The 26,262-nt window shown below is 34.7% G+C and overlaps 1 protein-coding gene and 1 long non-coding RNA gene across 6 annotated transcripts in view; one reads left to right on the forward strand and one right to left on the reverse strand.

Annotated features, from left to right (window-relative positions):
- The window catches only part of LOC126821152 (molybdenum cofactor sulfurase), an 88,551-nt gene that overhangs the window by 18,895 nt on the left and 43,394 nt on the right, over positions 1 to 26,262 (reverse strand). The gene's annotated exons all lie outside the window — the stretch shown is intronic.
- Positions 7,829 to 13,798, forward strand: LOC126821221 (uncharacterized). Its single transcript, XR_007680362.2, has 3 exons — positions 7,829 to 7,998; positions 12,701 to 12,843; positions 13,322 to 13,798. It is a non-coding gene; the product is annotated as an uncharacterized LOC126821221 (long non-coding RNA).

The following is a 26,262-nucleotide window of genomic DNA, read 5'->3' on the forward strand; positions in this document are numbered from 1 at the left end:
TGTCACACCAGTCAAATCAAAAGTACGTTTTCATTGTATCTTAGTATATAATGCAGACTGGGAATTTAGCGATCATTTCCCAACCTTTCTCCTGCCTTGATATTGCAAGATAGCCTTATTGAGCGATGTCGACATCACATGCTCAGACTCATTTTAAGATGTGAGAGTCTACCACAGTCTGGCAGAGCAGAGTTATTAGGGTTTCACACTGCGTAGCCAGTGTGAAACACTATTGTTTTTGTTCGGATTATTATTCTTATTATTATTATTATTATTATTTTTCCATTTGAGCATATCTCAGAAACTACTAGTCGGATCGATTCGATGTCTTCGGTTTTACTGGGAAAGTGGGTTTGACTTAAATTTTAAAGCTATTTCCAACGTTCTGCGACAATGCGAAATGTCCGAAATCACCGAAGTTGTCGTTTTTCGATATTTTGCCGTAATGTTATCAATAATTGTCGGATTGTAATATTTGATACATTTTGAGATAGCCAGAGACAAGGCACATAGCTAAGGTTCTTTGGATTTTTTTATTTTCGACGAATCTTCGGAGATATTAGGCGCCAAATTTTGAAAATTTAAATTTTTACGAAAAACTTTTTTATTAATGAATATTTTTATGTGGTTAAAGGGTCATCTGATTTGACAAAAAATGTCAACATTTTTTGTCACCATATTTTTCCTTGGCCCCCATTGGCTAATTCAGTTTTTCAGTCCTGGATTAATTATTTATTGTTCGATTTGTATAAAACAAAGTTCATATGTTCCGAGGTCCAAAATGCCATTTTTTTTGTTACCGGTACATTTTCCTTTCGGCAACGGAAGTAACATAAATTTAGCAAAAACTGCAATTTTGAGAGTTCAGTACCACTTTTTGAAAGCAAATATTATTCTTTTCAAATCTGGTATGACTGAAAGGGTTTGCCCTGTTAATGTGCAGAAATCATCGTGCTCAGTTTTTTTAATTTTTATTTCGTTTTCGGATCATTTCGATTTAAAGGCGAAAAAAGGTGAAAAAATGAGCTATTCACAACCCATTCAGGCTTTTCATATTTTAAAATATTTCTTCGCAACTTTCATAAACTAGTAGCAATAATCCAAACGAAGAGAATGTATGTGAAAATTAATTTGTAATATGAACAGTTGCCGAGAAATGGGCAATTTTGTATGAGTCACTTTTTACGCTAGTTTGCCTGTATAAGAGTCAATTATTATTCGATTTTCATAAAAGTGACACCATTTGATGCGTTATGTCAATTTTAACAAGGTCAAACCAATTTAACATTTTCAATGTCACCGGAAATGACGTAATTTGGGCAAAAATTGTATTTATAACCTTCAAAACCAGTAATTTATTCAAATGTGTCTTATTTGTTTACAATTTTGATATTTGATTCCAATCAACTTATAGAATGAACCCATACGATCATATAGATATCACAAAATGGTTTCTAACTTGTTCGGTTGCGGAGAAATAGACGATTTTCAACAGGTAACTTTTCAAGGTTTTTGGTCCATAAAAGTGTCAATTATTATTCGATTTTCATAAAATTCCCCGTGTGTGATACCTAATGCCATTGACGATTTCATACAAGTAATTTAACACTTTTACTGTTACCGGAAGTAATGTCATTGTGGCAAAAACTGTATTTTTAGCCTTCAAAACAGATATTTTATTCAAATGAGTCTGATTTGTATTGTTTTTAAAATTATGATATTTGATTCCAATCAGCAAATAGATTGAACCCACACGATCATACAAATACCAAAAAATGGGTTCTAACTAGTACGGTTGCAGAGAAATAGACGATTTTCTACAAGTCACTTTTCAAGGATTTTGGTCTATAAAAGTGGCAAATAATATTCGATTTACATAAAATTTTCACCATGTGATGCCTTATGCTATTTCTGATTTCATGAAGCTAATTTAACATTTTCATTATCACCGGAAGTAATGTAATGTTGTCAGGATCACTTACATGTAATGAATGTATACAATGAATTGATATTTCCGGATTTGGTTGATTCTGCGTACATTTTATGTGATGTGTGCAATGCTTAAATGGAAACCTGTTTAATGGTTTCATCGGTACCGGAAGTGACATACGTTCAAGTGTAACGGGGCACCGGTAAAACCCGTCATTACTGCATCGCAGTTCTAGTTATATTTAGAATTGTATATAAAAGTGGTGCATTTTCTTTACATCTCATTATATTTAACAAGGACCAAAAATAAGCACCTGTAACATTAAAACAACCCCTCAAAACCTTCAAAAAGGCTCTGTCCTAGACCTGCTCTAAGGATTGCAGTGCAATATCCAATTTAAAAAATCTGCCCCACCCCCCACACCACCACCACCACATTCTAGTCCAGCTGTCAACAGCCCTGCAGGTATTCAAAGAATTAGTAATGATATATTTTGAGTGAATTAGCCTGGATCTTTACACGTTTCTCTTCCATTATTTGGAAACATGCCTGGATTAAATTTAATCATTGATGTGGTATATGTGAAACTATTACTGCAACTATGCAGGGTTAATGTAGAACTATTTTTCAAAATCTTAATTATCATGATGTTATATATATTCATAACATAACCAACTTCCAATTTATTAATATTAAAATATCTTATAAATTATAAGGAATTTGAATTATTTTCAAAAGATTAAACATAAATGAAATCTGCGATAAATACACATGTCTAAATCAAGAATCTGTGACTTTAAAAAAAAGGCTTATTCTTATCTAAATATTATTCATGGTGAAAAAACAATATTCAATCCAAATGTCATGAAATGTGTGACTTCGATATAAATTATGTCATGAAAACCAAATAAAAAATATTACATAGAGTTAGAGAAACTGTTGGCTTACAATTATATGCAAATTATATTTTACAATTTTAATAAAAGTAATAATTTCTTCAGGTTAGTTTTAAAAAATCTGGCTCTTGGATTTCAAATATATTCTTTCCTTTTTTTGGGATGAATAGGGCAAATCTTCTATTTTTGTCATTATGCTTATACAAATTTTGTGACTTCTGGATGGAGTTTGTTGAAATTCCAAACTATTGGAAGAAATTATTTGTCATCTATTATGAAAATGTTGTTTTCAATGAAAATGGAAGAAAACAGTTGGTTCAAAACCCAGCTTTGACAATGCTTCATTGATGAATTACTTGCGTCAGTCACCACAAAAACATATTCTTCCAAAATAAATGTAGTGTTAATAAACAGGTTATCTAATAACAATATTAACTGGAGTAAATAGTTAACATGTAATGCCCTTAATAAATGCAATTCTTGAATATTTCCGTCCATCTAAATATACTGTGTTATAACCTGGCCAGTTTTGGTCTGTGTCATGTATGAGACTGAGTATAGGTGTAGTAACTATTTTCACTTGGTACATCTGTAATTTGCTGTAATTTCACAGTTATAAGAGCATGCACCCATTTGGACTTAGGCTTTTATTCTGGTAATTTGTGCACCATTATTTTATTAATTTAAATTATGTAGGGTATGGTGCCTGTGCCTTTTCTATTAGATATTAAACAATCTATTTTTTCATCCAAGATACAGAAATATGACAGAGTAAAATGAGGTATCTTCTTTTCTCCTCTATTTGTACTTTCTATCTGAGAACATAGTTTATATATCAACAGATTACAATATGCACAACATAGATGAACACACAGGATTACAGAGCTTGATAAAAATAGTCTTTATATGTGAAAAAGATAAGTTTGTAAGCAATACATTAGACACGGTTCATCGCATCTTGTCAGTCATATACCTATCTATTGACACATGCATATCTCATACAGCCATAAACTATCTTAAAAACTAAATTATTTTATCATTACACAAGATGTTAGTATTATCAACAGTTGTAGTAATATTCCTCCTGTTTCTCTCTCCAACATAAATATAATCAGAATTTGAAAATGATTTACACAATTCTATTTTAAGTATACAGATAGATCTCTTTATTATACATATAATTTGGATGTTTTTAAAATAAAAGTATTTTTATATTGAGTAACATTTGAGTAAAATACCATTTATCATACAAGAATTAAAGATAGGTTGCCAGACAACTAAACATATGCCAACGGGCAGTCCATAAAATTTGTAGTATTTATATTCTTTGTAGGTCACATTGTTAATGTTTTTTTATCGAAATTAATAAGATTACATCAATTCATGCACCAGATACAGATTAACGGAAATTTAAGGTTACCACATCTATTACTGAGATATAGATCCATTACCAGTTTCACACATGATAACCTATAATAATGGTTTACAAGGAGTCCAGGGGATACTCATTTAAAATGCTTTACTCTTTGTAGGTCAGTGCTTTTCAAAGTCTAGAATTATAAAGATGATAAAGAATATTGGTGATATGTTTAATCAATAAGCTGTTCTTTAACACCTGTCGTTATTTACTCTACTTAAGTAGATCCACTTTATAGCTACATTGATTTGTTACTTACTCAACCGTTTTATATACTCAACACAAACACATTACATGCTCAGTGGTTTCACATAACATCACTTTCTTTGTGTATACATAAACAACTTGATACAGAGATCTCTGGTGATTTGGTGTGATTAAATTCTATGATATAATGTGTGACTTTACTGTATCCTTTTATCAGTTTAACAGCCTTGATTCTACAACCAGTACCACCTGCTGTTAATTAGTGATGGGACAAGCTCTTTATGGACCTTATAATAGAATTTATACACTGTATTTCCATAAGTGAAGTTGTAAAATCCACTATGTTGTCATTGCTACACAACTTCTGATACTACACACAAATGACTTTGACAGTTTTGTGTACTATAACATTATGTCTTAATGACATCTGCATGTGCACAGCTCTTGTACAACTAGTCAGAAGGTCGGTATAGGTGCAGTCATGTCAACCTATCATCAATAACTGAATTAATAATGACTATTAATATGCATCACCTAATAAGCAGCATATCTATTATCATGCCTTTTGATGATCCTAACAATTGATCAAGATTCCTGCTGCAGAGTAAGACGGACTTGATCAGTCTTTATCAGAGTAAAAGAATGTAAATAAAGACATTGGCAGAGTAAGAGAAAGTTGATAAGACAATTTAATGGCAGAGTAAGAGAAAGTTGATAAGAAAATTTAATGGCAGAGTAAGACAAAGTTGATAAGACAATTTAATGGCAGAGTAAGAGAAAGATGGCAAGTCATTGGAAGAGGAAATTGGTTTTTAATTTGCAGGGTAAGAGGAAGTCAATCCATTTTCCTCTTTTATTAATTGTTTGCATAATATGTCACCTATACTCTTGAAAAAAATTAGGGGATATTCAGAAACAATACAAAACTGCGGAAATACACTGCTGTTTTTATTAGAGGTAACCAGTGTATGTTAATAACAGGCCAATTGCCTACACATGAACATAAACAGTTCATATGGGCAGCTAATCTGACGGTCCCATTTCACTCGCAAAGAGATACACTGTCAAAAGTGAAAATGGACGTTTTTGATTTTTGTCTTAATAATAAGTAATTGCTCCACCAATCCTCAGACATTCACCGATTCGTCGTGGCATGCTCCTAATCAACCGTCCAATCACGATTTGGGGCAATCAGACCCACTCCTCTTGCAGTGCCACGGCCAATTCTTGCAGTGTTGTCGGTTGACGTCGACGAACACGTCTCCCGATCAAATTAAATGTAATACACTAAAGCAAAGATACGCTAAACAGTAAATCTTATGCAAGAACCGATAGGAAAGCAAACATGGAGAGGATAAACCGGCAAGCCGCAGTTATCATCAACCCTTCCTTGCAGTGTCAAATTTGGCAATGAACCCCTCCCACGTGTATGGCGCTATTGCATGTCACATATGCAGCTCAGTGGTTCTGTTTGGGTGATAAGTTCTTCATCTGTGAACATACTCTCAAAGCATGTCAAGTGTCCATGACTATTTATCATATCACAACCTGCATAGGTATTTGCATTTCAATATCCCCTACTTTTTTTGAAAAGTATATTTTAAGAAAACCTCAACATGATGTAACATTACTCATGGAATATATATCCCGCCAAATAAATGATCACATTAAGTTTTAGTCCAATCAAATCTCACCCAAATCAATGGGGATCATGTTTTTTTATATAATGCCCTATGGCCAGTATGGGAAGCAGCGAAGGACTTTGACAAAGCAGTAAAATTGTCAGTTCATTATTTATATAAATACATCAAATTAAGTACTAATGGAGTATGAGCATACAATAAGAATTTAGCACTGACAAAATGTTTCTTCAAGCAGAAAAAAACCCTATTCTCTGATGTTCTAAATACACAAAAATGCAAATACAACACCAAGCCTAAAGGGATTCATTTAAAGTGATATTGGTAACCTTTCTTTGTCTAAATGAATTATAAACATGCATTTCAAAAAGCAATGAAACTGCATGTATCTATATAAATATGCATTATAAATGGGAAATTGACCTTTACTAGTCAAACAACAGAAATAAATAAGTCTGACCGACAATTATTCTTAAGTTGATAGTTATATGTATATATTATGAATTCAGAAGATTAGGGGAGCTACAATACACAACGCCCGCAATATGATACTATCTCAAAAGAAATGCTTATGAAACAACCATGATACATGTTTTCTGTTTAAGGAAATAAAAAAAAGTGTAGGTAAAATAAAAGACACCTGTTATTTGCTCAACCTATCTTATGAAGGCTTTAGAGAGGAATAGCATGTAAGACATAACACTTTTCTTGGAAAAGACATGAGAATATCAAATTTGTTATGATTATCTTTGACGAAGCCTGACTTTATAAGTTAAAATTTGTACCGTGAAAGTATTCTTAGGATATCTTGTATGTAAAGTGGAAGAGAATATCGTGATACACAATGTATCTGTGTATCATAACAAAAAACCTGGATTAATAGTATTATAATTGCAGAACATGTCAGTATGTACTGCAATTATCTGGGGGTTATGAACAACACTCCTTGTTCTGCAAGGAACTGTGAAACTTTTGGGTGTAATATATCATAGTGTTAAACAATGGCATGAAAAAGTAATTACCAGTACCTTATTAGATTATCTGCCCAAGAATAAATTTGACTTACAAACAACACAATAAAGATGAAATCATGGAGCTAAAAAAAACAAGTTATTGATGTCACATGGATTTCTGTATTAACAGCCAGTCTTTCACGGCCACAATAATAATCTTACACACATGGACGAAACTAGAATAGGCTACTGACATTGAATGTTGAAATTACTAGCCAACATATACCTAATCTGGGTTTATATTAATACTATAATCATTGCGTGATAATATATTTACAACCAAGACAATCTTTACAAAAATCCTACATTTATACTTAATCTACATAAAATAAACTTGCAATCATTATAAAAGGAATACCAGTTCATGCACCAACATATATACTTAAAATCTTAAACAAACAACATCCAGACAAAAAGATGGAGAATAATTGTTCACATTCTGACTTTTAGAAGCATTTATATGCTGTATAAGCTTTTATAAGTACCGGTAATACTAAATAAAACCTGTAAAAGCCCATCTACTTTGATCAAGTTAAAATTTGAATTGTTTAATGCAACAACACACCTAGAACATACAGAATAAGAATACAATACATTGAACCAGGTGTTTCATAAAGAGAACACATACCCAGCCAGCCTCGTGCATAATAGTCATCACCACTTGTAGGCTTGTAACTACATTGATCAATATCTTTTGAGATCACCTAAAAGTCTTGATTATCAGAACACAAATGTGTTGAAAGATTACTCAAGTTTAAACTTTTAGTACTCAACTGACTAGGTAACAGGTCTAGAAGGATTAGAAACAACAACCAACAGATGTTCTAGGCCAATATTCATTGTGATGTGAGATGGTATGGAACAAAATAACAAAGTAGCACCTAAAACCACTTTGGTATTTGAATTTGTTCATTTAAATTTCATTTTGATTTAGGAAATAGGGGAAGAAATGTTTTTCCACAGAGCAATGATAATTTTAGATAAGACATTACTACCCTGTGTAATTTCCGGCAGAGAAAGTAATGATAAACTTTGGAAACTATTAGTTTGGGTGGTGTAATAAATCTGTTGCAACACAGAAGTCAACATATACATCTAGAAATAATAAGCTTTATTTGTATTTAAAATACAGATGTGACGTCATCCTTTGATGTTGGAGTACCATTATTTCAAATAATCGTACGGGCAATGTGCCAAGAGTAACTTGGTAAAATATTGAACTCGAGTGACGTATTTCATTGCAAAGCACGTGCAAGTGTCTGTATTTTAAGTTGTTTAATGGTCTCGAGCTTAAGACATTGCGTAATATATTGTAAAAACATTCGGGCCTCACGGCCCTCATGTTGTTACAATATATTACTTAATGTCTCGCTCTCGACCATTAAACCACACATATTTCCTTCATCATTCTCACAAACCAAATACCAAATATTAGATTAAGAAAGAAATGTAACTGTTGATGTCTGATATTGTAAATATGTGATACTATAGCTCATTAATCATTCCTTTTAGCTCAGTGACTAAGACACTGGCTCACTGACTAGGACATCTGGGTTCGATACAGATATTAGCTGAGAAAGTTCCTCTGGTTTTCCAGCGTTATTTCCCCTTGTCAGTGGTGTCGGAACAGCATCTAGTCGTTCAAATAAACCCTCAAAAAATGTACACATAAAAGAACCCTTGACAATTGGAATTCAATTAGATCCAGGGGCGTAAATATGGGTGGGTGTGTGTGGGTCGCAAAATAAATGCAGTCGGTCGCATAATAAGTGCAGTCGATCTCAAAATAATTGCTCACTGAATTAATGCAAACAAATGTCAAAATAGAAGGAAAAATCCAGAATTTGCGTGAATCTGTGCACCTAAATTGCATGTCACGCTACTCACCCAAAACCTTAATATAAAATAACCTTGTCAACTTATCATGTTTGAAAAAATGTCTTTTACCCTTATTCTGTTGTGAGTTGGTCTAATTAAAAAAACAGTTGGTCGCGAAATAAGTGCAGTCAATCTCAAAATAAGTGCTCAATGAATTAATACAAACAATGCCAAAATAGAAGGATAAATTGGATAAAAATTATGACCTCTATAGGGTCCACAAGCTAAAAACGTGATTTTTCGTACAATCAAGGGCCATAATTCAGGAAGTTACGGTCCGATATTTGCGAATATCGAAAGGAACCGAGATCTTTGGGTTATAAACTTACATTTCAAGTTTCAACAAAATCGGATAAAAATTGTGACATCTATAGGTCCACGACCTTGATATACCATATTTTTACGCTATTTGAGAACGAACGGCGGCCATTTTGTCTGTCAATTTAGAGCCTATTGTCACGAAATTCGACCTCAGCTGTCCTTAGGGTGTAACGGTGATATAATAATACGTTTTTTTAAATCGGATAAAAATTATGACCTCTATAGGGTCCACAAGCTAAAAACGCGATTTTTCGTACAATCAGGGGCCATAATTCAGGAAGTTACTGTACGATATGCGCGAATATGGAAAGGAACCGAGATCTTTGGGTAATAAACTTGATATGCGCGAATATCGAAAGGAACCGAGATCTTTGGGTAATAAACTTACATTTCAAGTTTCAACAAAATTGGATAAAAATTGTGACCTCTTTAGGGTCCACAACCTTGATATACCATATTTTTACACTATTTGAGAACGAACGGCGGCCATTTTGTCTGTCAATTTTGGGCCGATTTTCATGAAATTCGAACTCAGTCGTCCTTAGGGTGTAACGGTGATATAATAATACAGGTTTTTAAATCAGATAAAAATTATGACTTCTATAGGGTCCACAAGCTAAAAACGTGATTTTTCGTACAATCAGGGGCCATAATTCAGGAAGTTATGGTCCGAAATGCGCGAATATCGAAAGGAACTGAGATCTTTGGGTTATAAACTTACATTTCAAGTTTCAACAAAATCGGATAAAAATTGTGACCTCTATAGGGTCCACAAGCTAAAAACGTGATTTTTCGTACAAACAGGGGCCATAATCCATGAAGTTTCGATCGGATACATGCCAATATCGAAAGCAGCCGAGATCTTTTGGAGATAAACCTATATTTCAAGTTTCGTCAAAATCGGATAAGAATTGTGACCTGTAGAGAGTCCACAAACAATTGTGGACGGACGGACAGCCGGACGGACGGACGGACAGGGGCGACGGCATAATACGTCCACATTTTCATGTGGACGTATAAAAAATCCCCCAGGGATAAAAATAGTCGGTCTCAAAATAAGTGCGGTCTCAAAATAAGTGCAGTCACTGCAGTTGGTCTCAAAATAAATGCCCACTGCATTCAGTCTCAGACTAAATGAATTAATGAGGTAAACAATGCCAAAATAGAAGGGAAAAATTTTGTGTGAATGTGTGCACCTAAATTGCAACGATATAGTATAAAATAACTTAGTCAACTTTTCAAACAAACAAAATTCCCTGTTATGGGTATGTTGGTCTAAGAAATTGAGAGAGCTTGTGTTGAAGATTTTGATAACTTAAATTATATTATTGATTGTCATACGAACAACATTAGTTGAACAGTTGGTAAGAAGTTATCGGAAGCGTAGTTTGTTTCAGAAATATGTAAAAAATCTTTAAATTATGAAATGTTAAGGCGATCTATTGAAATTAAGAATTTTTACTTATTGCATATTTAATCCCAGTAGAAATTAAAACGTATTTTACTCATGTTGTAAGTATTTTCTGACCATTAGAATTCTGCAAAACCTTTCCCCAGATCCCAAAGTCCAGTAAATGGCATTTCAGAGACCAAGTAAGCGCCCCCGTGAGACAAAGTCCCCTCAGACCCAGTCTCAAAAAATTAAAAGCTCAGTTACACAATCTAAAATTTTTCCGTGTCTACGGCGCTCAATTCTATTGTGTCATTATTTTTCAATTTCTCTGTCTTATACAATCTCATCACTATAATATTCACAGTTACAGTGAATCGCCCAGTTAGTAGTACCACTAGTAAGTGGGGCGACAGACTACAGAATTGTTATTTCTACTCTCACAAAACAGGCGAAATTGACGGACGGGCCTCAAGATTATACCCATTTCTTATCCTCTCGTTCAGGAGAATTTGATCCCATTTGTCAGGACATTGACTATAATTATTCAGGCCCAGTCCCTAAAAATTAAAAGGTCAGTTACATATCTGAAATTTTTTTGCGTCTGCGCCGCCAGATTCAATTATGGCATCAATCTTCCGCTCCTGTGGTCTTATACATATTCTGTCATATTCTGTCATATTCATGGTTATAGTGAACTGCCCAATTAGTAGTACCGCGCTGATGCATGGGGCGCCAGACTGTACAAATGTTCTGACAACTCTGGCAAAACAGGCGGAATTGACAGGGGCAGATTTCGAGATTCTGTCCCATTGACTCCTATTTCTGGTTCTCTTGTTCACAAGAATTTGCTTCGAGCAATGACCTCAAGTGCTAGGATATTGGTTCAATTTTTCGAAATTTTCTCAGGTTGCTCAGTGTTATAGCCAGTGCCCCTAAGGTTCACATAAATTTAATTACAAAATCAATAACAATCATCATATTATATGACATATACTTTATGTCAACTTGAATAAAACTGCTTTCTCATGAGATAACGATATTCATTGTGGGGTGTGATTGTGGATGGCGCCCTAGATTTGGAACCACCCACCCCACCTACTGGTCCCTAGAAAACTATCATCTGCGTCACTCGTATTAGAGACATGTGCATCAGTCGGTCGTATTTTTGCTATCCCCCCCCCAAAACAAAATCTTTATGTACGCCCCTGATTAGATCTGATATATTAAAACACCAGATATTCTGGTACATTCTGGCCCAATAAAAAGCAAGATTTTGTTTTGGAAACACTTCGCAGTAAAACTATAAGCAACTATTCTAGATAACATTTCTTGCCGGAAACTTTTCTTAGTGTACTATTTTCCTGAAACACTTAAAAGCTCAGAGTGAATGAAATGTTTTAAAACAATAACATCAAGATATCATTTCTGGATGCATATAGAAAATTCTTTTCATAGTGCTTTAAATGATTTGAACTAGAGCATGTACCTGAGGGTAAAATAATAAATCTTTACTGGATGATGAAGTGTTAATTGGCCAATGAAAACGTTTGTCACAGTGAATTTAAATTTAGAAAGATTAACCTGGACGAAAACACGGCTGTGTTTGTTAACATTTAATAGTATCTAAAAATGGTATTATCATTCTAAACCAAGAAAATAACCGTAATTAATATTAAATAATGTCATATTTAAAATATCTTTAGAATCACCTAATTATTGGAAATACAAGTATACACAGGTGTTCATTAAACTGCTAGAAAACTACTAAAAAAAATTGTACTATTCATATATTGAATGTTAAGATATGTATATCTCATCAAAGGCTGGTTACCTCAAATATTGCACACTATCAAATTTGAACATGCGCAATGTTTCACTTTTATTAAGTTAAAAATTAACTTTTAACCAACCCCCAAAGTATAAATTCCTATTTAAAACCTCAATGTTAAGCCACTGAGCCCAAAGTATGGCACCCCATAATTTTATCATTGTGTCACAATTGCAGGAATTTTACAACCCTGATATAATAAAATAAGCATATGCTTTGGTCACCAACAGAAGGGAGCACCACAGAGTTTTTCCAATGCCAGATTTACCGTTGTGTAAATGGTGCAGTTGAACCGGGCCCAATTTGCAGTACTGTATATGGTAAAATAGAGTTGTACATTCAATATCTTAATCATCTCATTAATCAAGATTTTTAATAAAAAAAACCTAGAAGCAAGCTATTTTATTTATCGAATCATACATGTTAATTTTGTTTCATTGTACGCTTTATCATTATTTTGATTTTGAATTACATATATTAGGGTACCATTGTCTTTTCAGTGCTTTGGTCTCTTAATCCGACCCTGTGTACGTATTCCTGAATTCTGGTAGTTTTAGCACTCTACATGGTGTAATAAATAACATTCATGGTTTTTTTTTCAAAGCCTTTGATTCTGATCTTGACATTATTTTTTCATCCCACAAAAAAATTAGTAGGTTTAATTTACTGTCACTGTGATGAAGAATAATGTTGATCACATCTGAAATAACACTGTCTTATTATTCTTAGCTAAATGTCAATATTCGTCAGAGAATAATTATTGTATGTAACACCTTTGTGACTTAACTTTTGTTTCAGAAGATTAGTCTAACATAAAACTTACTTTCTTCGCCATCACCTTATAAAAACAATAAACTACTGAACTGATATTAGACTGGAAGAATGGCAGGAACCACATGATTGCTCTATAAAAAACATTGTGCCTCCTTTGAAAGCCTGACTAACCTTTGTTAAATACTAATACCTATGTGTATCAGACTTAACGGCTTTTCTTCACTCGACTATTATTTCATCAGACTTGTCACTGCTAAAGTAAAATTAATGCCCTAATCACAAACCAAGGCAATAACTAAGATGTCTGAGTCTTTCCAGTTGACACAGAATTAATTTAACCGAAGAATCAATGAAGTACATCAATCATATTACTTTGAGAAGATTTTATGCTTGCCTATTAAGCTCGGAATAGATCATCAGTTATCATTTTCAGATGTTTTCCATATTTAAGTTCTCTAATATTAACCTAATTAAAATCCTTTGTATTTTATTGAAACAGTATACTGTACATTTGTTTTGTTTTTATTAAGGGTATAAATCCTGTTCGATGTATCTAACTCTCTCCCTAGCCTTATTCATGGCTATTGGATGGGTGACAAACAGAGGAGAGCCAGAGAGATAATTGCTTACATAGAATTGGTCCCTGGCATACCTTACATTATGCACTCTTCAAAAGCTGAACCATTTGCCTTTCCAAAGACACAACTGTATTATTCTAAGTTGAGTACAATACAATGGGCGTACATGTATTGACATTCCATTTTAATAAATGGAATACAGCAGAAGCGCCTGTTATATATCTTTGGAAGGGTAAATAAATAAACTTTTGTTGCAGACATACACCAGTTTGTGGGTTGATAATTCTTGTTCATTTGGTGGATCAATATGAGTTTGAATAAATGTATATGTATTATATAAATGCAGCCAATTACACCAACTAAAACCACCCCTGACTTAAATTATTTTATTGCACTTTTCCATAATCTTTTTATTTTATTTTGTGTGTCAACCTGAAGTGGAGGCAGACCATCATTAATTTCCCCATTGACTTCAATGTTAATTCTGGCCTCTTTGCCCACCTCCAACTTTTCCCAAAATTTTCGTTGGGCTAAATGGTTTTCACTACAGACAGAGGAACAAATGATCATGTCTTTGCACTAAAATTTGTATAAGGTTGACCAACAAAATTTTGAGATACACAAACTTGAAGAAGCATACTAAAAACATGTAACTAGTTGCCGTACATATCACCGTAGCCAACCTGATAACCCCGTTATCCTTCCGCCTCAAAATCATGAATATTTACCAAAACGTGGCAGAAAATGTTAAACCCTCTTCATCCATTCTAGACCAAAAAATCAACAAAGATAGGTTGCCAGGCAACGAAACATACCCCCCCAGCAGCTATATCGTTCGGGCACTCAACAAGAGTTGTCGCATATTTTTCTTTTTTTCGGTAATGAAATATTTATCATACATTAAAATCTGATTAAGAGTAACAACTCATTAAGTAATTATCAGAAAACCATTAGAATTTGTTTGGTTTTTATAAATGCTAACATTTAATATATGAAACTTTTAACATCATGGATTTAGCTGTTCAAGTCAAAAAGATTCATTGAAAATCAATATACTTGTTTGTCTCAAGACCTTAAACTCTGTCAGTCTGTGTATCAATCTGAAGTCAATCTGATGATAACTTTAGCCTCTAGAGCATCACAAGATTTTTCAAAGTGATCAAGGGTCATAACTCTGGCAGTAATTATCGGAAATCGTTGAAAATCAATAGGCTTCTTCGTCTCATGACCTTAAACACGTGTATAAATTTAAAGTCAATCGAATATTAACTGTAGCCTCTAGAGCAACCACAAGATTTTTCAAAGTGATCAAGGTCCATAACTCTGGCAGTCATTATCGGAAATCGCTGAAAATCAATAGGCTTCTTCATCTCATGACCTTAAACACTGTGTATAAATTTAAAGTCAATCGGATATTAATTTTAGCCTCTAGAGTGTCCACAAGATTTTTCAAAGTGATCAAAGGCCATAACTCTGGCAGTAATTATCGGAAATTGTACTTTAAACATTGTGTATAAATTTAAAGTCAATCGGATATTAATTTTGTCCTTTAGAGCATCCACAAGATTTTTTGAATTGAACTAGGGCCATAACTCTGGCAGTAATTATCGGAAATCGCTGAAAATCAATAGGCTTCTTCGTCTCATGACCTTAAACACTGTGTATAAATTTAAACTCAATCGGATATTAACTGTGGCCTTTAGAGCGTCCACAAGATTTTTTGAAGTGATCAAGGGCCATAACTCTGGCAGTAATTATCGTAAATCGTTGAAAATCAATAGGCTTCTTCGTCTCATGACCTCAAACACTGTGTATAAATTTAAGGTCAATTGGATATTAACTTTGGCCTCTGGAGCGTCCACAAGATTTTTAAAAGTGATCAAGGGCCATAACTCTGGCAGTAATTATTGGAAATCGCTGAAAATCAATAGGATTCTTCGTCTCATGACCTTAAACACTGTGTATAAATTTAAAGTCAATCGGATATTGACTTTGACCTCTAGAGCATCCACAAGATTTTTTGAAGTGATCAAGGGCCATAACTCTTGCAGTAATTATCAACAATCGTTGAATATCAATGAGATTCTTCGTCTCATGACCTTAAACACTGTGTATAAATTTAAAGTCAATCGGATATTAACTTTGACCTCTAGAGTGTCCACAAGATTTTTTGAAGTGATCAAGGGCCATAACTCTCGCAGTAATTTTCGAAAATCGCTGAAAATCAATAGGCTTCTTCATCTCATGACCTTAAACACTGTGTATAAAGTCAATCGGATATCAACTTTAGCCTATAGAGCGTCAACAAGCAATTGTGGACGCCGGACGGATTGATGGGGGCGACAACAATATACGACCACATTTCAATGTGGGCGTATAAAAATGGGCGTGCAAAAGGGGAGAAAAGAGACGAGAGATAATTGCTATAAATAGATGAAGTACAATTTGTGGGTACCGAGATGGTGAAATTTAATGGTGGTCTGTCTCCAAGTATATCACAAGAGTTATTTCCCTTCACAATGGCTATGTTTTGATTCATTACTGAAAGCTTCATATCTGTTGCTTCTTAACAAAATGGTTTAAGACGAAAGGGTGTCCATTCCCTTGAAATGATTCTGCCTCAATGCCCGTGGAGCATCGTTTTAATAATGGCAATGATGTTTTCAAGAAAAATGAAGGCACAACCTGCACGATCGTTAAAATCAAGTTTGTGTGGAGTCGTGCCCACAAAGAAGACAAATGTTTCCACCCAGAAAAGGATCAAGCTGTTGAATAAGTCCTTTGAATTTGACTTAAAAAAATAAATTCTTAAAATGCCCACATTTTTCAAGAGATGGATAGAGAACAAGCTAAACAAAAAGCGATTTTTCGTAACATCAAGGGCCATAATCCAGGAAGGTCAGATCAGATATGTGCGAATATCGACAGGAACCAAGATCTTTGGGTTATAAACATGCATTTCAAGTTTCATTAAAATCGGATCAAAATTGTGACATCTAGAGGGTCCACAACCTTGATCCACAACCTTGATATACCAGATGTTTACACTATTGGCGTGGAGGGGTGGCCATTTCGTCCGATTTTCATGAAATTCAAACTCAACCAACATTACGGTGTAACAGTGATATATTTGAATGTTTTTGTAAATCAGAATGTAAAGCTAAAAACAGGATTTTTCGTACAATAAGGGCGCATAATTCAGGAAGTTACTGTCTGATGCATGCCAATATCTACAGGAACCGAGATCCTAGGGGGATAAACCTATATTTCAAGTTTTGTTGAAATTGGATAACCAGCGGCTGCCAAGCAAGTGATTTTTCCTACAATCAAGGGCCATAATTCAGGAAATTACAATTCGATATGCGCGAATATTGAAAGGAACCGAGATCTTTGGGTTATAAACTTACATTTCAAGTTTCAACAAAATCGGATAAAAATTGTTACCTCTATAGGGTCCACAACCTTGATATACTATATTTTTACGCATATATGAGAACGAACGGCGGTCATTTTGCCTGTCAATGTTGGGCCGATTTTCACAAAATTCGAACTCAGCCGTCCTTAGGGTGTAACGGTGATATAATAATACGTTTTTTTAAATCGAATAAAAATTATGACCTCTATAGGGTCCACAAGCTAAAAACGCGATTTTTCGTACAATCAGGGGCCATAATTCAGTAAGTTACGGTCCGATATGCGCAAATATCGAAAGGAACCGAGATCTTTGGGTTATAAACTTACATTTCAAGTTTCAACAAAATCGGATAACCAGCGGCTGCAAGGCAGGATACGCCCACATTTTCGAGAGATGGATAGAGAACAAGCTAAAAAGAAAGTGATTTTTCCTACAATCAAGGGCCATAATTAAGGAAATTACAATTCGATTTTTGCAAATATCGAAAGGAACCGAGATCTTTGTGTTATAAACTTACATTTCAAGTTTCAACAAAATTGGATAAAAATTGATTTTTCCTACAATCAAGGGCCATAATTCAGGAAATTACAATTCGATATGCGCGAATATCGAAAGGAACCGAGATCTTTGGGTTATAAACTTACATTTCAAGTTTCAACAAAATCGGATAAAAATTGTGACCTATATAGGGTCCACAAGCTAAAAACATGATTTTTCGTACAAACAGGGGCCATAATCTATGAAGTTTCGATCCGATACATGCCAATATCGAAAGCAGCTGAGATCTTTTGGAGATAAACCTATATTTCAAGTTTCGTCAAAATCGAATAAGATTTTGTAGAGTGTCCACAAACAAATTGTGGGCAGACAGGGGCGACGACAATATACGTCCACATGGAAATGTGGGTGTATAAAAATTGTGACCTGTAGAGTGTTCACAAACAATTGTGGACGGACGGACGGACGGACAGGGGTGACAACAATATACGTCCACATGAAAATGTGGGCGTATAAAAACGTGATTTTTCGTACAATCAGGAGCCATAATTCAGGAAGTTACAGTCCGATATGTGCAAATTTCGAAAGGAACCAAGATCTTTGCGTTATAAACTTACATTTTGACTTTCAACAAAATCAGATAACCACCGGCTGCCAGGTAGGATACGCCCACATTTTGCAAGACATGGATAGAGAACAAGCTAAAAACAAACAGGATTTTTTGTACAATCAGGGGCAATAATCCAGAAAGTTATGGTCTGAAATGCGCAAATATCAAAAGGGACTGAGATCTTTGGGATATAAAGATATGTTTTAAGTTTCATCAAAATTAGATAACAATTGTGACTTCTAGAGGGTCCACAACATTCGTAGCATACTTTTACACAATTTGCATACAAAGAGCAGCCATTTTGTCGGGCAGTTTCATTTCGATTTTTCCGAACTTCGAATTCAACCATCATTATGGTGGAATGGTGATATATTTAAACGGTTTTTAAAAATGGAAAAAAAAATTGTGACCTCTAGAAAATCCGCAAGCTAAAAATGCAATTTTTCGAACAATCAGGAGTCATAATCCAGGAAGTTACGTTCGAATATTCATAATTATCAAAAGGAACCAAGATCTTAGTCTGTAATGGTGATATATTCACAAGTTTTTTTTTTAAATCAGATAAAAATTGTGACCTCTACATGGACCGCAAGTTAAAAACATGATTTTTTCTACATTCAAGGACCATAATTCAGGAAGATACAATCCAATAAGCGCGAATATCGAAAGGAACCAAAACCTTTGGGTTATAAACATGTATTTCAACTTTCATCACAATCTTGATATACCAGATCCTATACACTATTTGCGTATGATGGGCAGCCATTTTGTCCAACAAACATCACGGTGAAGCAGTGATATATTCAAACGTTTTTGTAAATCGGATAATAATTGTGACCTCTTGAGGGACCACAAGCTAAAAAGCGATTTTTTGGTACAACCAGGGGCAACGGCATAATACATCCACATGAAAATGTAGGCGTATAAAAACTGTGACCTCTATGGGGTCCGCAAGCTAAAGATAGGCTGCCAGGCAACAAAATATACGCCCACAGCAGCTTAATTGTCCAGGCGGTCGACAAAGGTTGTCGCATATTTATTCTTTTGTAGGTAATTAGGGGAATTTAATAGAAAATTTCATACAGATGACATTATAATTTTCGTCGTTTGAGGGATCACAAGGTTCTAAAAACTAAAACAAGGGCCATAATACTGGAAGTAATCTACAGAAATTGTTGAAATTCAACAGGCTTTTTCGTTTTACTAATTCAAATAATGCATATAAATTTCATACAGGTCGGACCATAACTTTTTTCGTTCGAACGTTCACAAGGTTCAACAAAGTAAAATAAGGGCCATAATTCTAGACGTAATTGACGGAAATTGCTGACATTCAATAGGCTTCTTTATTTCACTAATTTAAATGATGCATATGGATTTCATAAAGATTTTGTGATAACTTTTGTCGTTCAAGTGTTCACAAGTTTCAACAAAGTGAAACAAGGGCTATAACTCTAGATGTAATTAAAAGAAATTTTCTGAAACTCAATACTAATTTAAACGATACATATAAATTTCATACAGATCGGATAATAACTTTTGTCGTTAGAGCATTCACAAGGTACAACAATTAATGGAAATTGCTGAAATTCAATAGGCTTCTTTGTTTTACTAATTTAAATGATGCATATCAATTTCATACAGATCGCATAATAACTTTTGTCGTTAGAGAGCATTCACAATGTACAACGAAGTGAAACAAGGGCCATAACTCACGGCGTAATTAACGGAAATTGCTCAAATTCAATAGGCTTCTTCGATTCACTAATTTAAATGATGCATATTAATTTCAAATAGATCAGATGATAACTGTTGTCATTAGAGCGTTCACAAGATTTAACAAGGTGAAACAAGGGCCATAACTCTAGATGTAATTAACGGAAATTGCTGAAAAACAATAGGCTTCTTTGTTTTACTAATTTAAATGATGCCTAAAAATTTCATACAGATCGGTTGAAAACTTTTGTCGTTAGAGCGTTCACAAGGTGCAACAAAGTAAAACAAGGGCCATAAGAAGAAATTAACGGAAGTTCTTGAAATTAAATAGGGTTCTTCATCTCACTAATGCAAACAACATATATCAACTTCAAAACAATCAGATGGTAAATGTAGTCTGTAGAGTGTTCACAAGAAATTGTGGACGACGGACAGACAGACCGACGGACAGGGGCGACGGCAATATACGACCACATTTCCATGTGGGCGCATAAAATCGCGATTTTTCGTACCATCAGGGGCCAGAATCCATAAAGTTATGGTCCGATACATGCCAATATCGAAAGGAACCGAGATCTTAGCGCGATGAACCTATATTTCAAGTTTCGTTGAAACTTAATAAAAATTGTGACCTGTAGAGTGTCCACAAAAAATTGTGGACGGACGGACAGAGGCAACAACAATATACATCCACATGAAAATGTGGGCGTATAAAAACCAACCTACCAACCAGTGATGGGATTTCAAAATTTTAGTTGTCGGACATTTTCTTCCCGAAAATAAAGGGACATAACTCTTATCGTTATTTAAGCAGGCGTTTTCAAACCATAATTAAGAATCACGTGTCAACAAAATATTCAAATTCATACGTAATAAAAATAGTGGGTGTACCTCGTTATTTTTCATATTTAATTCCCGTACAGTATTCAAATTTATGTCAATAATATTCCTACAAAATTACCATAGAATGAAAGCCTGCCGACTACTGCCCATCCAGTAGACGTGGTACAAGGGTTAATCAACGAACTGGATGTATGAGATGTGTTGTTGACGTTTGGGAAAGTAGGACGAGGGGAAATGATTAGGGAGTGAAGTGCTGTAAAGGGATAGTTAGATGTATTATGAATGGTTAGAGTGGCTGTGGTGTTACGGTGAAATACTATGCCGCCACCGTAACACCACAGCTTTATGATTTGTTAGACAGGAGTGATGTAATGGGTGTCAACAACTGGGTATGCTGGTACCGTCGCAACGTAGCCGTGAAATATATATTGTGGGGGGGGGAAGGGGGGGAAGGGCGGAAACGGAAAAATATACAATGTTGACAGTATGTGCCAGGCATGATGCTGCGCAGACCGAGCGGCAGCTCGATAGGGAGTGTGTGGGAGGGTCACCCTCATAAAAATTTTTTTTTTTAAATTTCAGTTTTCTGTAAGCAGTGAAAACACTATTTTGGCATTGTTTGCGGGGTTAAACCTAAAAATCACATTAATACACCTATTGCACGATAGGGCCTATTGTGAAACTAGCTGACGAAGACAGCTCGGGCGGCGATTGTTCGACTCGGGGCTGCTCTGTCAGTATCTAACAAATGCATTTAGTTCGCGTACAACTTTTAAAAACCGAATGTCAGTATGGTAAACTGAAAGCGAGTAATCTCGACTCAAACCTATAGTCTATAGCCTACTTACTACACTCGTCACTAGGCTTCCTATATTATTGTTTGTGGACAGTTTACTACTCAGTGATAAGCCTGCGCCGCAAAAAGAGGTCTCGCATTTTATTATTAGTATAATGACTTCCTCATGTGCGGCAGGTTAGTTTGCTTCTAAAAACACTGTTTTCCGTTCCAAAAAATACAAAAGTAATTTTTTACCAGATGACCATGGTTCTTTTCACCGAGACTAGATAATTTCTCTTGGTGTAAGGATATAGCTATGGATAAGTTCATACAAGGTCAATAAATCCACGGTCACTTCGGGTCACACTGTTGAGAAAATAAACCGATGGGTTTGTTTAGTAGCAAATCGAGCGTGAATCAACTGAGTTTGTACTGAAAAATTTTTGAGTGATATGTATGAACTGTCTTCACACATTCGGTTTATAATTAGCGATACACAGGTACAGTGGCAAGTGTTGTACTTCACAGACTGTTTACCTCCGAACTACCTCCGCACGAAATCCCCGATTTGGGTACTTGTTAAAAGAAAAAGAAATAGTACCTGTGCGCATGCCAGTAAAAAAAACCTAAGAGTTCGTGCATAAAAATGCCCGAACGTACCAGGCGCCAGGTCATCCAGTACCAGTTTCAAATTCCCCCAAAATTACCGTATTTTTCGGGTCATAAGTCGATACATTTTTCAGCAAAGTCCGGCATTTGTCTTATACTCCGATTCGATTTATATACGTAAGGTAAAAAAATGACATCCGAATTTTATTTGACCGTAAACCGTAGTAAACGTCGCTCTAATACAACGAGCGGGTGACACCAACTGCTAAAAAATCCCATTCAACTCTAAGCACGCGCTATAATCTAAAACAATTACCGTAACTACTTATGTTATTCCAATTGAAATATTCGTCAACATTTCGTAGCGTGTTTATTTATTTATTTAAAAACATAAACCCCATTCAAAATATGATCATAAATCCGACAATATGCCATCAAAAAAGAATCTTTTCTCCCGACATCAGACGTATTAGATTCGGCACGTTTACACCTCTTAATTCCAAGTGTCTCGCGAGATTTCTACTTTTATTTTGCGTGTGCGTGAAATAGCTTTATTGAACTTCGGCTTCCACTGAAGAAATATCACAGACAAGTTATCGGACACAATGTATATGTGTGTGTGTTAATTGTATTTTACGTCCGCTTCCACCGAGGTGATATCGCAGACAAAACACAATGTATATTGATTTGGGGTGTTATATTCTATTAGGATATGTGACATATATGACTAATGTCTACGGCGGTATCAAGGAGATTAAAACGTGAGACAATGGAGAAATCATGGATTAATCATGGGTTATAGTCCGACAAAGAGAAGCAATGACTTCTGTTCAGGATTGAATTGATGAATTGTCCGACAAAGACTTAAGTCAGCCAATCAAGGCAGATTAAGTAGTTAATCAAGGCAGGTGAATGGGCGGTATATAACGATAAATACGTTGATCACTTAATTACCTAATCAATCCAGCATATCATCAACGATAATCGGGTTGAGTGGTAGTTATACACTCAGTACACTATATTAATTTTGGAATTTTGAATATTATTTACCATGTCTTGATGTCCGATTGGGTATATTCCTGGTCGGACAATTTAGGACGTTTGGAAAATAGCGTTGGACATGTCCGGAATATACGGGCAAAATTCCATCACTGCTACCAACCCTTCTCCTTGATTGTGGGTCAGGTTCGGTGTATCATTCACACATATTTATAAGTAAAAGCATCTTTACTATATTAACAGATATGGTCAGAGGTTGTAGTTAATTAGGCATATCCTACTTGAAATCTCAATTTCCACAAAAAGAAATGAAATGTATGCATGCTCAAAGCTATCTGAAGTTGTTAATTTTAAGCCAATTTGTTCAGACAACCCAGATAAACCAGTTTAGACGAAAAGTCATTCCAAACTGCATGCATATAAATTCAAGTTTCATTACAATCGGATGAAAAATGCAGAATCATTTTTGCGGGTGAATTTACGGATGGGGAAGCGACAACATTTAATGTGGATACATCAAACGGCTAGAAAAACAATCACACATTCAGACTAGTCAAAGCTCAGAACGTAAAACAAGTGGTTGTAAGGTGTTCCCTAAAGCCAGCACCACTTAGACAAACGCAACACCACTAATAGCAAGGTGAAAATGTAGCACTCGACCACAACAATTATACTTTTAGTTTTAAAAGCTAGGTTTGTATGTTGCAATAGATGACCTAATTAACATCAGAGGACACTATCTTTATATCCATCAGATACAGATACTAAATATTTGCATTTCCAGGGGCATACATATCAATATTGTTTTGGGGTTGTTTACCAAAAGTGATGCACAGGCCCTTAATACGAGTGTCACAGCCACAAGCCGAGCACAGCTCGTGCAAGCTTTTTAGGAGGGCAGGGGGGCATGCTCCCCGGAAAAAAATTTGGATGTAGAGTCCTGAAATGCCATTTCGTGGACTTAAGGGGATGATTTTGCAGAATTCTGATGCTCAGAAAACACTTATAACATTTGTAAAATTGAGTACTAAAAATTGGAATTCATGTTATTTATTAATAATTTTGCAAGCGTGCAACCCACGCACGCCACAGCCCACAACCTATGGTCTATAAAACATCTGGAAAATTCTGATGTCCGTGAGGTTTATGTTGAATTATAACGCTGTCCGCGAGTTTTATGATGAATATTTCTGTTAATGTGATTGAAGTGGACATTTTGGTAACAAAAGTGTATCGTATTACACGTGAACATACTAATCTCAAATTTAAATAAAAAAATTTGCAGTATTTTAGTTTCGTTTGATTTTGAGCCTAAGGAAAATAAAAACTAATGGTATAGGAAACTTCAAAAGGCATTTTAATTGAGATTTATCACATTGAAAAGACCCGAGTCCGACTATTGGGGTTCATAAGTTCAGTATTATATAATTTATAAGTTCTTTGCTAATTTTTTATATCATCCGCAAATAACCTAATTGATCTTTATAATATCGCTTAAGTTAATCATGTCTTAAAACCTCCATACATGAAAACTATGGCGCATATTGTGATATCCAATCAAAGCAAACATATATATACACAGACATATTCATATTAAGTATTTGGGATTTTCCCTTCTATTTTGGCACTGTTTGTTTGCTTCATTAATTCATTCAGTCGCTGATGCATTAATGAAGCAAACAAACAAATAAATTTGGGACCGATTGCACTTATCTTAAGACCAACTATTTTCTTTCCTGGCCCCCCCCCCTCACCCACACACATTTACGCCCCTGTGCACTTCCAATATTTAAACAATTTATTCTGGGGAGCTTTAATGTATAGTGTGAAATCATATAAAAATACTAACAGATCAAATTTACCAGAAATCAAACGGGAATAAGATTTTACAATTTAAATACAAAGTTTTTAGTCTCATTTATATCAATAATATTTTTTCACCTCAAAATAAATAGACTAAAACCAGGTTTATAACTTCACACAATAGGATAAATGTAACAATGATATGCAGCCTCAGACTCTAGTGCAATGAGGAGGTAATTGGTACAGGATATATAACATTTTAATCAAGTTTATGTATGCAACCTCACAACTAGTCCTTTAGAGGTGCTATTATCGTTAACCCTAAAATAAACAGTTCAAATGACTACAGTGACTGTACATAAACTGTTATATAGTTTTTTTCCTTCTAAAAACAAACAGCTTTATATTAATCAAGTGTCAATACATAAAAAGCACACAAACTACTTCGATTATGAAACATTTAGGAGAATGAGTTGTGATTTTAGTAGACATGTTCCATATCATTCTACTAGAGAAATATGAATTAGAGAATTCAATAGCTCTTTTTCATAACGTACAATACATACATTCCATACATTATCCGCCCAGGCACAATAGCTGTGATGCCACTTTGTGAATATTAACAAGCCCACATTAATCCCAAAATAAATAGATGACACATATTAATTAATAGTACAATTGTCTTTTTGTAAAGCATTGAGCAATCAAACTTACCCTAGGCAGAAAATGTTCAAAATAGAACTTAGTTAAGGTTTTGATGCAGTGAAACTATCGGTATCCACCAAGTTTCATCACTCTCACTCAAATAGAATCAAAGTTATCATGCTCAAAAGTTTTGACCAACCAAATTGTTTATCACTATACTCATGATTGAACTTGGTGAAGATTTTGATGTAAGGAAACTATGTTCTGAATTTCATCACTCTTGTCCAAATAAAATCAAAGTTATCATGTTCCAAAGTCTCTACTAATTAAATTGTTTTTGACTAAGCAGAAATTGCTCAACTTTGAACTCCATCAAGGCATTCACCTAATAAACACCTACATCCAGTTTGAACATTCAGTTAGTAGCCAAGCAGAGTAGAGAGAGAGAGGGTGAGAGAAATTGGGTTAAAT

This window comes from Patella vulgata, chromosome 5, assembly GCF_932274485.2.
Source record: "Patella vulgata chromosome 5, xgPatVulg1.2, whole genome shotgun sequence".
In the NCBI taxonomy this organism is placed as follows: Eukaryota; Metazoa; Mollusca; class Gastropoda; family Patellidae; genus Patella; species Patella vulgata.